Source organism: Hevea brasiliensis, chromosome 7 (genome assembly GCF_030052815.1).
Source record: "Hevea brasiliensis isolate MT/VB/25A 57/8 chromosome 7, ASM3005281v1, whole genome shotgun sequence".
NCBI lineage: Eukaryota > Viridiplantae > Streptophyta > Magnoliopsida > Malpighiales > Euphorbiaceae > Hevea > Hevea brasiliensis.
This window is the reverse complement of record NC_079499.1, coordinates 98,136,182-98,152,694: the sequence shown is the minus strand read 5'-3', so window position 1 is coordinate 98,152,694 and position 16,513 is coordinate 98,136,182. Positions and strand designations below refer to the sequence as shown.

At 44.1% G+C, this 16,513-nt stretch overlaps 1 pseudogene; it reads right to left on the bottom strand.

The window, feature by feature from the left end:
• Positions 1-1,623: 1,623 nt before the first annotated feature.
• Positions 1,624-16,302, bottom strand: LOC131181410 (uncharacterized; annotated as a pseudogene).
• Positions 16,303-16,513: the final 211 nt, after the last annotated feature.

Below are 16,513 nucleotides of genomic sequence, written 5' to 3'. Positions count from 1 at the left end.
AATGATTTGAGAGACCAGTAAGGCCTTAACGGATACGAGAGCTTAGCATTGACTCAACTCTCTGTGAAGAGAGATCGGAACTGTGATTAGATGGCAAGGAGAGACTTAGTGCTAGGGATCGGTTTCAAAGTTTGTTGATTCTGGGGATCGGCCAAAATATGGTGTCGACAGCTGCCCCTCTTTACATAATTTTTATCAAAGGGAAAAGAATTTTCCGTGTAAGAATTATGTAAAGATTCAAACCTATATTTTGGACGATTAAGTGCTCGAAGTTAGGGAACTAAAGCATACCTAAATCAGTGACCTAGAGATAGGCAACAGAAGTTAAAAGACTAGAAAATTAAAATCAACTTGGATCAAGGAACCAGAGGTCAACGACAGGAAATTAAAATCGACTTAGATCAAGGAACCAGAGGTCGACAACAAGAAATTTAAATGCAGGAAATTAAAATCAACTTAGATCAAGGAACCAGAGGTTGATAACGGGAATTGTAAATTGCAGGAAATTAAAATCAACTTAGATCAAGGAACCAGAGGTTGATAACAGGAAATGTAAATTGCAGGAAAATAAAATCAACTTAGATCAAGGAACCAGAGGTTGATAACAGGAAATGTAAATTGCAGGAAAATTAAAATCAACTTAGATCAAGGAACCAGAGGTTGATAACAGGAAATGTAAATTGCAGGAAAATTAAAATCAACTTAGATCAAGGAACCAGAGGTTGATGACAGGAAATGTAAATTGCAGGAAAATTAAAATCAACTTAGATCAAGGAACCAGAGGTTGATAACAGGAAATTTAAATTGCACTTACAAAGCAAGCCTAATCCGGACACAAGAAGTTCTTCCCCAATGAAGTGTACTTAACAGAATCCCGAAGACCAATGACGAATGGAGGACGAGTTGCAAGACTTGACCTATGGCCTTGTTTCTTCAAATGCCCCATTTCTGTTTTTCAGATTTTCTCCCGAAAAGCACCCTCGCTGGTTTTTACTTCCCCTTCGTCTATATGACCAGAAGCGCCCTTCCAGGTTTTCACCTCTAGTTTTTTTTTTTTTTTTTTTTTTTGGGTCATTCCCTGCAAATCTCACAGTAAAGTACGTGAGGTTATCAATTGTCAAATCTTAATCTTATGGCAAAAAATTTTAACTGATTTAAATAGCGCATTAAATAACGAGATTGCAGAAAGATAAATATAAGGGAAAGATAGAATCATGGGGAATGAAGTGTGATTTTATTACGGTTTTAATAAAAACAAAGAAGAAGTTTCAAAGAAGAAGGGTACAAGGATAGATCTCATATATTCCTTGCGGTTGATCTTGAAATCCCTTAACTGCCATTATTTCAAGTTCTCTGAAGCCTCATGCCGTGACAGTTTCCTCTTCATCCTGGTTTCATGCCCCCCATTCCTTATTTCTCCCTTTTTGTTCTCGGGATGCCCTTTCGGGTTTTCACCCCTAGATTTTTTTTTTTTTTTTTGGATGACTCACTTTTTCAGGATGCCCCTTCGGGTTTTCATCCTTTACTCGTTTTACAGAAAGTGCCCCTTCGGGGTTTTCGCCTTCTTTCACACATTTTGCTAAGAGCGCCCTTTCGGGTTTTCGCTCCTACCCCTTTTTTTTTTTTTAGGCATAGTATTTCTTGACGGTGTCAGCATTCACAGGTCTCGGAAACTCTTCACCGTCCATGTGGGTCAAGATCAAGGCTCCTCCAGAAAATGCCTTTTTAACCACATAGGGTCCCTCGTAGGTTGGTGACCATTTGCCCCGGGGATCATTTTGATTCGGCAATACTTTCTTCAGAACTAAGTCCCCGGGTTGGAATTCGCGCGGGCGAACATTTTTGTGAAATGCTCTAGCCATTCTCATCTGGTATAACTGTCCATGACATGCTGCTGCTAACCTTTTCTCATCAAGCAAGTTTAACTGATCCAACCTTGACTGGATCCATTCTGACTCATCAATTCCTGACTCCTTCAGAATCCTTAGGGAAGGAATTTCAACTTCAATCGGCAATACTGCTTCCATGCCGTAAACCAGCGAGTATGGAGTTGCCCCGGTTGAGGTTCTCACGGAAGTTCGGTATGCGTGAAGAGCGTAAGGAAGCATATCATGCCAATCCCTATACGTGACTGTCATTTTTCGGATTATCCTCTTGAGGTTTTTGTTTGCAGCTTCCACCGCTCCATTCATCTGGGGACGGTATGGGGAGGAATTGAGGTGTCGGATTTTGTATTGATCACACAATTTCTGAATCCTCGGACCATTCAGATTCTTAGCGTTATCGGTGACGATTTCATTAGGGAGGCCATGTCGGCAGATAATATTGTTTCTGAGAAATCTGAGAAACGTATTCTGTGTGATATGCGCATAGGATGTCGCCTCGACCCACTTGGAGAAATAGTCGATGGCCATAAGGATGAATCTGTGCCCATTGGATGCCTTGGGATTTATGGGACCAATCACATCGATGCCCCACATTGCGAAAGGCCATGGTGAGACGAGGTTGAACAACTTGTGAGGTGGCACATTGATTGGATCGGCATAGATTTGACACTTATGGCATTTTCGGAAATACTCGACGCAATCCTTTTCCATTGTGGTCCAAAAATACCCACGTCGCATGATTTGCTTAGCCATAATGTGCCCATTGGCATGGGTTGCACAATTTCCTTCATGAGTCTCAAAAAGGATTTTCTTCGCCTCCTTTGCATCCACACATCTCAATAATTCACCGTTGGAGCTCCTCTTGTATAGGGTTTCTCCACTGGGGAAGTATCCCAATGCTAATCTCCGAATCATCTTCTTTTCATTTTTGCTTGCCCCCAAAGGGAGTTCTTTGGTTCTGCAGTAGACCAGGATGTCATGATACCAAGGCTTTCTATCGGACTCTTCTTCAATTATGAAGCAATATGCTGGCTCACTTCTTGCTTTAATCTTCAATGTCTGAATCATCTGACCCTCTTCGATTTGAGCCATAACAGCTAGAGTAGCTAAGGCATCAGCAAATTGATTCTTGTCCCTACTAAGGTGAGTGAAAGAGATTTCTTCGAATTTCTTGATCAGCTCCAATAAGTACTTCTGATACGGGATTAGCTTGGGATCCTTGGTTTGCCATTCTCCCTTGACTTGATAAATAATCAGGGCTGAGTCTCCATATACCTCCAGCTTCCTGATTTTCATTTCGATGGCGGCCTGTAGACCCATCACACAAGCTTCGTATTCCGCGACGTTGTTGGTGCAGTCAAATCTCAACTTAATGGCTATCGGAAAGTGTTTTCCATCCGGGGATATCAATACAGCTCCAATTCCATTACCGGACAAATTGACAGCTCCGTCGAAATACATTTCCCATACATCGGCTGGCCCCTCTTCTTCGCAGTCCACTTCATTAATATGCTCATCAGGGAACTCAAAATCCAGAGCTTCATAATCCTGGATAGGATTTTCCGCTAGGAGATCAGCAATCACGCTACCTTTCACCGCTTTCCAGGTCATGTAGACTATGTCGTATTGGGAGAGTATGACCTGCCACTTGGCTATCCTACCTGGCACGAATGGGCTTTCGAATACATATTTGATAGGATCCATCCTGGAGATGAGCCATGTCTTGTGATTCAACATGTAGTGCTTGAGGCGATTTGCTGTCCAGGTTAACGCGCAACAAGTCTTTTCTAAAAAAGAGTACCTTGACTCACAATCATTGAACTTCTTACTTAGGTAATAAATAGCCCTCTCCTTTCGCCCGGTATCATCATGTTGTCCCAAAACACATCCCATCGAGTTCTGCTGGATTGCCATATACAGGATAAGAGGCCTCCCTGCCACGGGTGGGACCAATACTGGTGGTCTTGACAAGTATTGCTTGATCTTCTCAAAAGCCTCTTAGCAAACTGAATCCCATTGGGTGGAGTTGTTCTTCCGGAGTAGCCTGAAAATTGGCTCAGTTTTGGCAGTGAGATTAGAAATAAATCTCGAAATGTAGTTCAACTTTCCCAGAAAACTGCGCACCTCCCTTTCTGTTCTTGGGGATGGCATCTCTTGAATAGCTCGAACCTTGTCTGGATCAACCTCTATTCGCCTCTCGCTTACTATGAATCCCAACAACTTTCCCGATCTAGCTCCGAATATGCATTTGGCAGGGTTCAGTTTCAACTGGTATTTCCTGAGTCTCTCGAATACTTTCTCAGTACTTGCACATGACTTTCTTCTCCCCGGGATTTGATGATCATATCATCCACATACACTTCCACCTCTTTATGCATCATATCGTGGAATAATGTGACCATAGCGCGCTGATAGGTGGCACCAGCATTCTTCAACCCGAAAGGCATGACCCGATAGCAAAACACTCCCCATTGAGTGATGAAAGCAGTCTTATCCTTGTCTTCCTCATCCATCGAGATCTGATTGTACCCTGATGCCCCATCAATACATGAACACCTGCCCAATCCAGCAGCATTGTCAACTAACACATCAATGTGAGGGAGAGGGAAATCGTCTTTCAAGCTCGCTTTATTGAGATCCCTGTAATCGACGCACACCCGAACTCTCCCGTCCTTCTTCATTACCGGGACCACATTAGCTATCCATTGGGGATATTTGACCACTTCCAGGAATCTAGCGTCATACTGTTTCTTGACTTCATCCCGAACTTTGAGCAGTGTGTCGGGATTCATTCTCCTTAACCACGCTTTCTGGATCGCCCTGGAATTAGGAGAATTTTGTGCGTCACTATCTGGGGGTCCAGACCCACCATATCATCATAGCTCCAGGAGAATACGTCGAGGAATTCTTTAAGCAGACTGATCATATCTCCCAATTCTTCACTCTCCACTACCTTGAATTCCCTTTTTACTTCTTCTGTGCCTAAATTTATGGTGCGCGTTTCGTCTCCACAAGGCACGAGGGAGGGCTCATCCTTTTCACTGTCTTCTTGTGTAGGGTCTTCCTCAGAATCATTTGAAGTAATGACAGTTATGGGGATTTCAAAATTAACCAGAGGAATCTCTGAATCTATTGGATTATTAGGTGTTAATTGATGAATGGTCTCGAAATTGAGTACAGGGATGTCCTCGGTTGTCCAGTTGTTCAGCTCTTACCCCTCAGTCATCGACGAGACTAGGGCCTCATACAAGGAATCCAGTTGGATGACATCTATGGATGGATCATCGGGTGATTCTTCTGTATTTTCCGGATGTTGAATGATTGGTTTAGTGAAGATCTCCGTAATTCTCGGGACTACTTTCATCTTTCCCATTTTCCGATCGAACCTTTGATCCCGGAGCATTTTCCTCATCCAGAAATGCCCATCCATAAGGGCATCTTCCTCATAACCCAAACCGCAGCGGCCTACCTTCTGGATAGCTGGTATGGGTTCAACGATTCCCTGTAATGTGGCGCCTAGGCCTTTGCCTTCTTCGTACCCACTCCTTGTCATTATTTTGGCTACCATAGCCATAGCCCCTCCATTTCCTGAGATGGTTTCTTGTAACTCGAGGGCTTGGAAGGAGCTTTCCAATGACTCCTCAGCTGCCTCCACATAAGGAAGTGATTGTGGCTTGGTGACTAGCAAGGCCTCCTCTCCTTTCACTGTGATGATTTTGCCATCCATGATGTATTTTATTTTCTGGTGCAGAGTTGAGGGAACGGCGTTCGCAGAATGGATCCAAGGCCTCCCCAGCAGCATAGTATAGGCAGGCTCAATGTTCATCACCTGGAATGTGACGTTGAAAGTGCATGCGCCAATCTGAAGCGGCAAGTCAATATCTCCCAACACTTCTCTTCTGGTACCGTCAAAGGCTCTTACCACCATAGCACTTTGACGTATGTCCGATTGGTCAACTGGCAACCTAGCTAAGGTAGCGCTAGGGAGTACATTGAGAGTCGACTGCTATCAATAAGTACCTTGGCTACTATACAACCCTTACACTTCACTGTTACATGTAGAGCCTTAGTGTGCCTTAAACCCGCAGGGTCTATCTCGTCCTCCGAGAAAGTAACAAAGCTGGATGCCTGGATTTGTCCCACTATCTTCTCAAACTGCCCCGGAGTAATGTCGGGGTTTACAAAGGCCTGATCCAGGATTCTCTGCAAGGTTTGTCGGTGCACTTCCGAACTCAAGATCAGCGATAACAGCGAAATTCGGGCAGGTGTTTTCCTCAACTGCTCCACCACATCATACTCGCTCTGTTTCATTATTTGGAGCAGCAGTTCCTCCTCTTCTTTATGCTCGGCAGGCTCTGCTTCCTCTGTCTTCTCAACCTCCTCTTCAGTGTTCTTCAATGACTCTCCCATTTTTACTTTCCCTTTTCTCTTTTCTTTTTCTTCGTTACTGTAACACCTCCCACTTCGAGTTATGAACTCGACCTCTTGCTCAAGGGAGGAGGGCTTTGTGGCAGTGACGGGTTGGGGATCGATCTGGGGAGTAGCACTGGTGGTAGGTCCAGCATAAGTCATCTGAAAGTGTGCATGAGGAGTGAAACATGGCTTAGGAGGTGTCGGAGGTGAAGCAAGGCTAGGAGCCGGTGTACTGCTTAACGCTCCTTAAGTGAAGACTTGGAAATTGTAGTTCCAAGGTATGGCGTGGGTGTTGGTAACAGGGAGCTGAGATGGGGCTCGGATAACCGTTACTGGTGGTGAGGCTACCGGGGGTGAGAAAGTGATTCTGGGTTTAGGGGTGGGAGCATTTTGGCTATATCTAGTGGTATTCACTCCCTCTTCCATCTTCGACCTGCCCGCATCTCGTAACCTTGAGAGACAATAAGTTAGAACCTCTTGCTTGAATCCTCACACCTGCACTCGTGATCACCGCCCTCCATGATAAGGACACCTGCACTCTCTTCCAATCCCGCTACCCGAGGCGTAGCCTTCCTCATTGCCACAAAGAAAATTTCCTTGAAGTAAGGAGCCACTTGTCTACTTCCAGCGTTGATCCTTCTTCATCGTGCTCTATCATATTTACACCACCGCTCGCATTATGGTTAGGCAAAGGGTTTGAGGTAACATTGGGGAGAGAACCATTTCCCTCAATCTTCAACCACCCGTTCGATTAAGCGTGCACTCTCCCCCTGAGTGCCCCGCAGTTATCGGTTGAGTGCCCTTGTGCCCCTCCATGATACTCACAACAGGCAGTGGTATCATACCACCTGGGGTATGGAGGCTGAATTGGATCTAGGGGAACTGGTACGATTTGGTTTATACCGACAAGGTATCGGTATATTTCACTGAGTGGGAGGGGAAGAGGTGGATCAGGGTTTCTTGGGGGTCTTGGGTTGTTTTGTGGTGGTCTTGGTTGAGCAGGAGGAGGAGGCGGTCTCGGTTGGTAATTTGTAGGTGGGAGATATTGTGGGCGCGGGTGTGGATAATTAGGGAAAGGAGGTGGAATATTGGCGACTGTTTGGCCATGAGGGGGAGGATATGGCCGATAATTGTTTTGAGGGAATGGGGAGTAATTATTCTGCCGGGTGACTGAATGGACATCACCCTTTTTTTTCTTGCCAAAATTGATGCTTTTCTTTGTGGTTCTCAGCCAACTCCTGCAATCGTCCCATTCTTAGGTTGGCCTCTATCCTTTTGCCAGCCTGTATGATGTCAGAGAAGCTGTTGGAAGTGTTCCCAATCATCAAGTTGAAGTAAGGGGCCTTCAAAGTTTCGATGAACAGAGAGCATAGCTTATTGTCGATCACCGGGGGATGCACTTCTGCCGCCTTTTCTCTCCATCTCTGGGCATATTCCTTGAAGCGTTCTCGGTCTTTCTGTACTGTGTTTTGGAGGTCCTTCTTGTGGGGCCACATCGCAGATTAAATTTGTACCGCTTAAGAAGGCATCGGCTAAATCCTTCCAGGAGCGCAGTTTGCTCCTGTCCAACTGAATACACCACCTCAAAGCTGCCCCTGAGAGACTCTCATGAAAGAAGTGGACCAGCAGTCTATCGTCCTCTGTGAGAGCAGACATCTTGGCGATATAGGTGGCCAAGTGAATGCGAGGATCTGAATTCCCTGTGTACTTGTCGAAATCAGGGACCTTGAACTTGGGAGGCACCACCACATCGGGAACCAATCTAAGCGATGCCACGTCAACTGAACCATACATATTCAGCCCTTCAATTGCTCTCAATCTCTCCTCTAGAGCAGATAGTTTCTCACTTTCTTTTGACTTATTTTCTCCTCCCACTGCGTGGAATACTCCCCCAGTTGGGAGATGAGGGGTGAAATGAATGGGAGGGATTATATTTGAAGGGTATGGGTCGGTGTTTGGAACGGTTGGGTAATGAGAGTAAGGTAGGTCATTATTTGTGGTAACCGGATTGACAGTGATTGTCGGGTCTGGGATGGGAGACTGAAAGGTAAAAGAAGTTGAAGCTTGGTGAGGATCATTTGTTAGAGGTGGTGGAGGAGGTAACAGTAGGCTAGGCTCTGCAGTGGGTTTATTCTGGGACATTTCCCTCATTAGTCTCATAAGTTCTGAGACCTGATCCTTCAATTCGGAAACCTGCCCCTGTAGGTTCTGTACTTGTTCCTGATCTTCCATTATCTTCCTTGTTCGAGATCTTGTTAAGTACACTCGCTTGGGTTGAACCGTGTGCTTGGTCAGACTTGCCTTGTTTGAAGCAATATTGATTTCCTGTAGGAAGTAAAAAAAGAAAATTTTAAATGAACTTTGAATTTGGCAAAGAAACTAAAAGTCCTGGTCTGGACAAAGGATACAGTGGCATTTGAAAGCCAGGTTGAAATCTGTAAAAGGATAATCGCATCAATTTTATCATGGCATCGTTCGATAGTCTGACTGTGAATGACTGGATTGAATGCGTATTTATGATACCTGTCTATATAGCGCATTCAATTTTTCACATAACCCTAGCGAGGGAATTCCTACGGGAGTCATATTATTCATTCACAAATTTACTAAACAATGGTCCAGAAATCATTTCATTAACTGAATAATTTGTACATCGTATCCTCTACATTGGCCTAGGCTCTGGAAGGTTTTTTATAATAAGATGACATCTTCTGAGATACTCATATAACCTTTCTTCTTGCTTGGCAGGGTCGAATGCTTTGAGAGCATATTCGGATTCAGGTAATAGTTCTTGTTTTCCCTGTGCTATCGTTATTTCCACCGTCAACATTCTCTTTCATACCTTGATAGAGAGCACCTAGTTTATCTCTCTCTTTACTTTCCTTAGAAAACTCTATCAAAATATCGTTGATGAGTAGTGCCTATTCTTTTAATTCGAGCTTCTTCTTTTTGTTTTCCTGTTTATACTCTTCAATGAGCACCTCTTGGTATTTCATCTTTTCCTGAAGCTTACTACTCTGCACTTTTACTTCTTTTACCTCAGCTTGGAGAGAGTCTTTTTCGTTTTCCCACTGTTCCTCTTGCTCTTCGAACCTCATCCTTACGACCCTTGCCTCTTCCTTGAGCCTTCTCACTTTTCTTTTAAGTTTCTGCTGTTGGTCCTCCAACTGTTTTATTTGTTCTTGCAGTTGTGAGTTCTCGGTGTTTGCTTTTTGTAGTTAGTCAAGGCACGATTATCGCCTTCTTCTAATAGGATGTTTTGGCGAGGGTTGTCGCCCTCGACTGTAGTTGAGTGTTCTCGGTCCTCGTCGCCTCCATTTAAGATAATCGCCTGAGGCACTTGGGCCTTTAGGCGATCTCTCCATCAGAGTAATGTTTTCCCAAGACTTGCGAGCCAGTTTCAATCCTTCCTCTTCCTTGAGCTCATGGTAGAAGTGACCTTGGTGGTATTCTTCAATGTTGATCATGGACTGCATCGAGCCAAACTGCCTCATTACCAATGCCAGAGTGTAACTTGTATATCCGGTTACTCCGATTAGGGATACCGACTGATTACCTCCCGTACCGATCAAAACGGGTTGGCCTGGCGTCCACAGCTTCCTCCAACAGTAATCATGACTATTGAAACTCAAAATCCGCTCCCACCACCTTTGTTCATTCTTCTGACCGACATTAATCGGGTCATCTTTTCGATGGGAGGCTGGTCAAGGTACCAAGTTAATCCCTTTGTCTCCACAGGACACATGTGACTGATAATCCAGAGGTATAGCAACTGAGAACAACACTTAATGGACCCTTTCCCCTGTTGTCTGCAGTAGGTTAGGGTTAACAAGGTTTCCGCAAGAATTGCCGGTATCGGATTGATCTCCTGCCTTTCTACCGTCCAGAATACTTCCACCGCGCTGCAAGTTACGATTCCCAATGGTCCCGGGAACAAAATCAGACCATAGATCCCCAAGGCGAGTGCCACTGAAGCTTGATTCCACTTTTTCTCTTGGAGGTACTGATCTAACCACTTCTGGAGATATGTCCAATACCAACCATGTGTGTTTCCTTTGACAGTTTCTTTTGACTTTGCCTCCTCCGAAGGGATGCCCAACAAATGTGTTAATCGTTTCCAGGTCTGCCTATGCTCAAGGTGTAGGTAGATCCGATTCTGTGTTGAATAAGGGATCCCTAATAATGCCTGATATTCTTCCAAAGTGGGAACTGTATCAATATCATTGAAAGAGAATACCCCGTACTTAGGGTTCCAAACCGACAACATGGCCTTTAATGCCGGGATTTGGACCTTGACTCGCATTAAGGTTGCAATCCTCCCATACTTCTCTTCAAATCGTACCTTGACCTGATCGGGAAGCGACCTCCATCCATTAGACAGACCCTCGAGGCTGTTCATTCTGACTTCAATTTTATTCAGATCTAATGAAGGTAGTAAGCTAGCATGTGCCTTGGAAACATCATTTTGTGGGAGTACTGGAGTATGAATCAATTTGGACCAAAGTTTAGCATTCTGAACTTCTTCTGCCGACTGACTCGAGGATGCCATGATAAATATGATGCCTATCCTTTGCTGACTCTTGGTTTGGTAATGCTCATGGAAAATTTGTTAGCAAGATAAATTAGGTAATTTTGAATCATACTATTGACAGATGACACGTACATTTATCAAAGTAGGAAAATGTGTAGGTGTTTTAGTAGAATTCAAGATTACCCTCACAAAAATGAACAAAAGGAAATTAAAGCATAAAAGGATAAGAGTAAGTATGCCCCTTTTGTCCTATAATAGGGAGACTCCTGATATCGGACGAGCACTACCTATTTGGGATAGTTCTATCTTACAAGGTAGCTTACTATGGCTTTCAGCTATCGTGATAGTTTAGCTCAGGATCTAATTTTCTAAAAGCCACAGGTTCCCAAATTGCCCCTACTGTAAACAGTAGAGCCCCATTCTATAACCATGATATTATCGGGAAAATTCCACGAGTATCACAGTGGATAGAACAAGTTTCAATTTGAGCAGAAGCCTTCACGGATACTAACGGGGTAGAACCCACGGGTACCGCTACATGACTCCCTCCTACTTTCCTAAAAGGGTAAGAAAGCCCGGGTATAGGGCCAAAGTGTGTGAGGACATCGTGTGAGTGTTCAGTGTGTGAAGGGACACCTTTACCTCTTCCCAATTCAGGGGGATTTTATTTTTCCATTTTTCCTTTTTTCTTTTTTTTTTGAAACGAAGAGCACTGTAAGGAGATAAAACAGGCAAAACAAGCAAAATAGTTAGCCGCAATAACAATAATTAACGTATAAAACATCGCTGAATGAGCCCATCTAACTATAATTTGATCGGACAAAATTAAATCTACTTTTGGACCACTAGACCGGGGTTAAGTCAGTCTTTGTACGTCCCCAGTGGAGTCGCCAAGCTGTCGCAAGGGATTTTGCGGTCGCCTGGACGATCACTCACCGAAGTGGGAAAGAGTGAGGAGTCGCCACCTTAGTTTTTGAGGGAAACTAAAGAAAACCATTTGTGAAAATAAATTGAAACGAAACCACTTCAAGACAGAGATTCTAGGTTCGGGGTCCGTAGACGGGTGGGGAAGGTGTTAGGCACCCCACCTCGTCCCTTAATAAGTGTAAGTAGATTTAACTTTGTATTAGTTAGAAGGGCTTAAATGGACATGTTAATCCTTTTGTCAAAAGGAGATTTTAATTTTTCACTAAATTCGATTCACCCAGATACATAAGTAAATAAGACAACCTTAGTGAGTTACTGTTTGCGTGTTAATTTTATTTAAAAGAACTATTTTATTCAAATTTAATTTAAGAATTGGATAAGGACTCTTCTCCGAACTCTTTAATATATTTTTTTTTTTTGAGATCAGATAAGAACTCTCCTCCAATCTCTTTTAAATCATTAAAAATTTTGAGTTGAGACCAGATAAGAACTCTCCTCCGGTCTCTATTTAATGTTTTATTAAAATTTTGAGTTGAGACCGGATAAGAACTCTCCTCCGATCTCTATTTAATATTTATTAAAATTTTGATTTGAGACCGGATAAGAACTCTCCTCCGATCTCTATTTAATTAAAGTTTTGAGTTGAGAATTGGATAAGAACTCTCTTCCGATCTCTTTTAAATTAACAGGAACCTGAATGGGATCTTTCCGATCTCCCGAATTTTAATTTCAGCTACATGTCATAAGGTCCTAAAGCTAAGGATTCAGCGTCTAAGGAGCCGATAAGGCTTCTTTTAACTAATTGATATTTTGTGACTAAATAAGAGAAGCTGGACTAAATTTTGCCGACCTCCCCTAAGGTCACTTTACCAGTACCTATTAATGTCCGATCCATTCTGTTTCGTTTACTTTGGTTTTATTCCACTTTATGGCATCTTGCCGAATTGCCGTTTACGTCAGCCCAATATTGTGGCTATTTTCCTGACGTGTTATTCAGGCTCTCTCTCTTAAAAGAGACCCTTAAGTTGCAGCTACCTACGTTTTCCCCAACCACTTACACGCTACTAGGAACTAGAAAATTTGCATTCAGAAATGACGAAGGTTAATAAAATGACGGACTGATCACTAAAGAAGTAAACTCGAGAGTAACATTCTTTAAAGTTCTTTGGCACTAAATGAACTTGGAGAAAATCACATGCCTAAAAAGAACAAAGAAAATGCAAAAAGTAAACGTAAACGCTTAACAAAACGGCAATACGAGCTCTTACCTGTAAGAAGCCAAATCTATTGAAATAACTACTGGGTGACAAATAGTAATAAGAGAGAAGACTGATTAGCTTGAGGGCTGATGTTCGTTGTGAACTGAAGGATGCTTAGCTAAAAGGCAATCAGATCAAGATAAAAACCGAGTGAAATGAAATTGAGCTTGGATAATGGGAATGAAGACAGAGATAATAAAGGGCTGAAAGTGAGAGTGTGACCAGATAATGAACAAACTGAAAATGTAGAATTTCAGTATTCAGAATCCTTTTCAAGAAAACACTTCAGAAAATTGGTTTCAAAAGTCTTTCTAATAAAAACTTCAAAGTAGCAGAGTAACAAACTGAATCAAGTTTCAGAGTTCTTCCGCTATAATGACTACCTTTCTTTTTTGCCCGTCCCTTGAACAGTTTTTCATGCAGGTATTTATAGGAATCGGGTGCTCCCCATGAAGGGTCAGGATTTATTTTGAGGGAGATGGAGGGTCAAGATTTCGAAGGACATGATCGGGTGTTCAGGAATTAAAGAGAATCAAAATGAATGGCTGAGACCACTCTTCAGAATATTTGTCCTTTTCCTCTTTCAATCTGATGGTCCCAAATCTTCTTGTCCGGAACGATCTGAGGGCTAAGAGCGAAAGACGCTGGTATTGTCGTCTTCTCTCTTGATCTAAGGGTTCCGGGTTTGTCCTTACCAGTGAGATCAACGGTGGGGATTGGGATGTACAGGACTGTCATGACATACCCCGCACTCAAAGATTATGGTGATTCTTAGGCGTATGTGGAGATCTCGTTTGTAACGCTTTAACTACCTCGGCTCTGATTCTGACGACGGTTATTTGGGATTTGTCTTATTCTCTTTGTCTTCCGATCCCTCCCCCTTCTCGATCTTCTTGACACGCTCCTATTCCGATCTCTCATGCTGATCTCCCATCCTCCGATCTCTATTATTCCGATCCCTTAATCACCCTCGTTCGTCAAAGCATTAATTTCTCGATTCCCAAAGCGCCCGCTTGCTTTCGAGAATAAATGCCCGCTTTCCCCTATATATACCCTGCATTTAAAGAGACTTCCCTTCATCCCATTTCCTCTCTTCCTTCTTACTTCCTAGTTCTAGCTGCTCCGGCGGAAGTTCCGGCTACAACTGTGGCTTTGATCCTTTTCCGATGGACTTCCTTACTCCTCGACTGAAAATTTATGACCCTGGTGATCGCATAACCTTGTCTGATGATGGTGAGGGAACTGGATCAATTGACCGATCCGATTATGACTCGACTCTGCCGATCTCGAGTAGCTCAACTGAGTTTATTTGGCTTCTCATCAGCGGTTTCCCTCCACATTGGGTGTTCCGACAGCGGGTTAAGCTCCGATCGGCGACACCCTGTGGATCAGTCACAATGTTGGCTATTGACATAGGCTTCTTTAGATAGGATGTTCACGATCTTTAGAGGTCGGCCTTTTGATGTAATCGATGTAATCCGATCTTGAGATCGCCAAATGATGTAATCGATTTTTGGAAATGCACTGATCTCTTGAGATCGCCCAAATGATATAATCCGATCTTTTGAAAATAAAGATTTTATTTTGCCAATTATTATCTTATTAATTATTTTCCGAGCTCTAATATGATTATCCGATCTGTAATTTGAAACACCTGGATCTACCGCTCTATAATTAACCGATCTCTTTATGGAATCTTGGGAATATTCGTGAGACGTGTCAGAACAGCTGGTGAGTCCCGCTAACCGATGCGTTGCCTGGAACCTCGTGAGTATTAAATGCTCAGACGAGTATAAATAGGGGTGAGGGGTTAGCCATTTGCTCCTGTATGTCATTTTCAATCTCTCGCTCGCAACCTCAAAGTTCTCTCGTTTACTCAAGTTCTTCCGACGCCAATCAGACTCCGGTAAGGGCTTTGATCTTCTTTTTAGTTTAAGTTTTTTGTTTTCTTTGAAAATGAGCGGTGCCGAGGGTCAAAGAGCGAGTCCTCCTTCCATTCGGGCCGTGGTCGTCGACGAAGAAGAGGTGGTCGGGCCAAGCGCGCAAACGTAACCTCCTAGGGTCTCCGCTCACTGGGGCGAATCGGACAATCAAGGCACCCACCTTCTTCAGGGAGGGAGAATCTCCTATGGACGAGCTGCCATCGATCTTGTAAGAGTCCGATCTGCAATCGTTCAGCCAGGAGTACAATAGACGTCCTGATTCGTACGAACTTATCCGGTGTCACGGCGATCACCGAGCCGATCACTTCTTTGAAGAGAATGACCTGGTTATGGTATACGAGGAATGCTTAAAGGTCGGTCTTCGTTCCCTCTGGATGACTTCTTCAAGGAGGTCCTAAAACTTCACTGAGTGTGCATTTCTCAAGTTCACCCTAACTCGTGGCGGATCTTAGTAGCATTCCGAGGCCTATGCCGAGCTAAGGGAATCAGACCTACGGCTAAGGTGTTCGCCGAATCAAAGCTAACTCGCCAAAAGGACGACGAGCATCGGTTCTTTCAGTAAGCCTCATTGCGGCTCTTCACCGACCGCCTCCTTCCTTAAAAATTGCAAGAACCGCTTTATTATGAGGAGCAAAAATCCGACCGCTTTGAGGACTTCCTCGTAGTGGTGGCACTGTGGACCCTTGCTTCAAACGCATTACCTCGAACCAGAGGAAAGCTTGATAGTGATGGATCTCAAGAATCAGCCGCCACTCAAAAGTATTCTGCTTAGATGCGGTGATCGCCGAGCCGCACCATTGACCATACAAATGCCACCGCCAAGATCGCGAACTTCCGCTCGACCTCAGATCGGTATTTTCTACATCTCGCATCTCGTGACCTTAGCGATCTCACCGACCTCTTCTTTGTGCGTGTATGGCGGGTGATGAGGGTTCTAGGAAGCGGAAGAAAGAAAGAGAGATCTCCTGAAAGTAAAGGAGATGAAGCGTCGGAAATGCTTCAACTCGCGCTATGAACTGTGGAGACGCAAGGAGGCCTGCCCCGACCTTCGGCCGATCATCAAGCCGCCCGATCTCCTCCTCAATAAGAAGAGCCGGCCCACCTCCTCCACCGCTCCAAGCACGTAAAGGGGTCCTTCTCAATCTTCGTGAGAGCCTCTTCTCGTGGTGCTCAAACGTTGATTGAGTCCTCAAAAATAACCGATCGTTCGGGAGAACCCCGCTTTGCCAAAGTCTTAGGGTCTTCCATCCGCCTTCGAGGATCGACAAAGCTATCCTGACAGCCTTGACGATATCTTGACTCGATCCATGAGCTCGACGTGAAGTGTCCGTGAACCGCACCATAGTTCGGAAAAGGCTCATCGCCGGGCAAGGAAATCGAGAAGAAGAGTCGTGAAGTGACTTCCTCCGATCCCAACTCGCATCCGCTCGATTACATATCTCAAGTTGAGGGGCGGGCGGTTCTATGAAGACAGTGGCCGAACAGTAATCATGTTTTGGCCGAAGGGATCGTGTTTCCTGGGAAGTCCAGCGCCCGCCAACGGCTTCTCGTGTC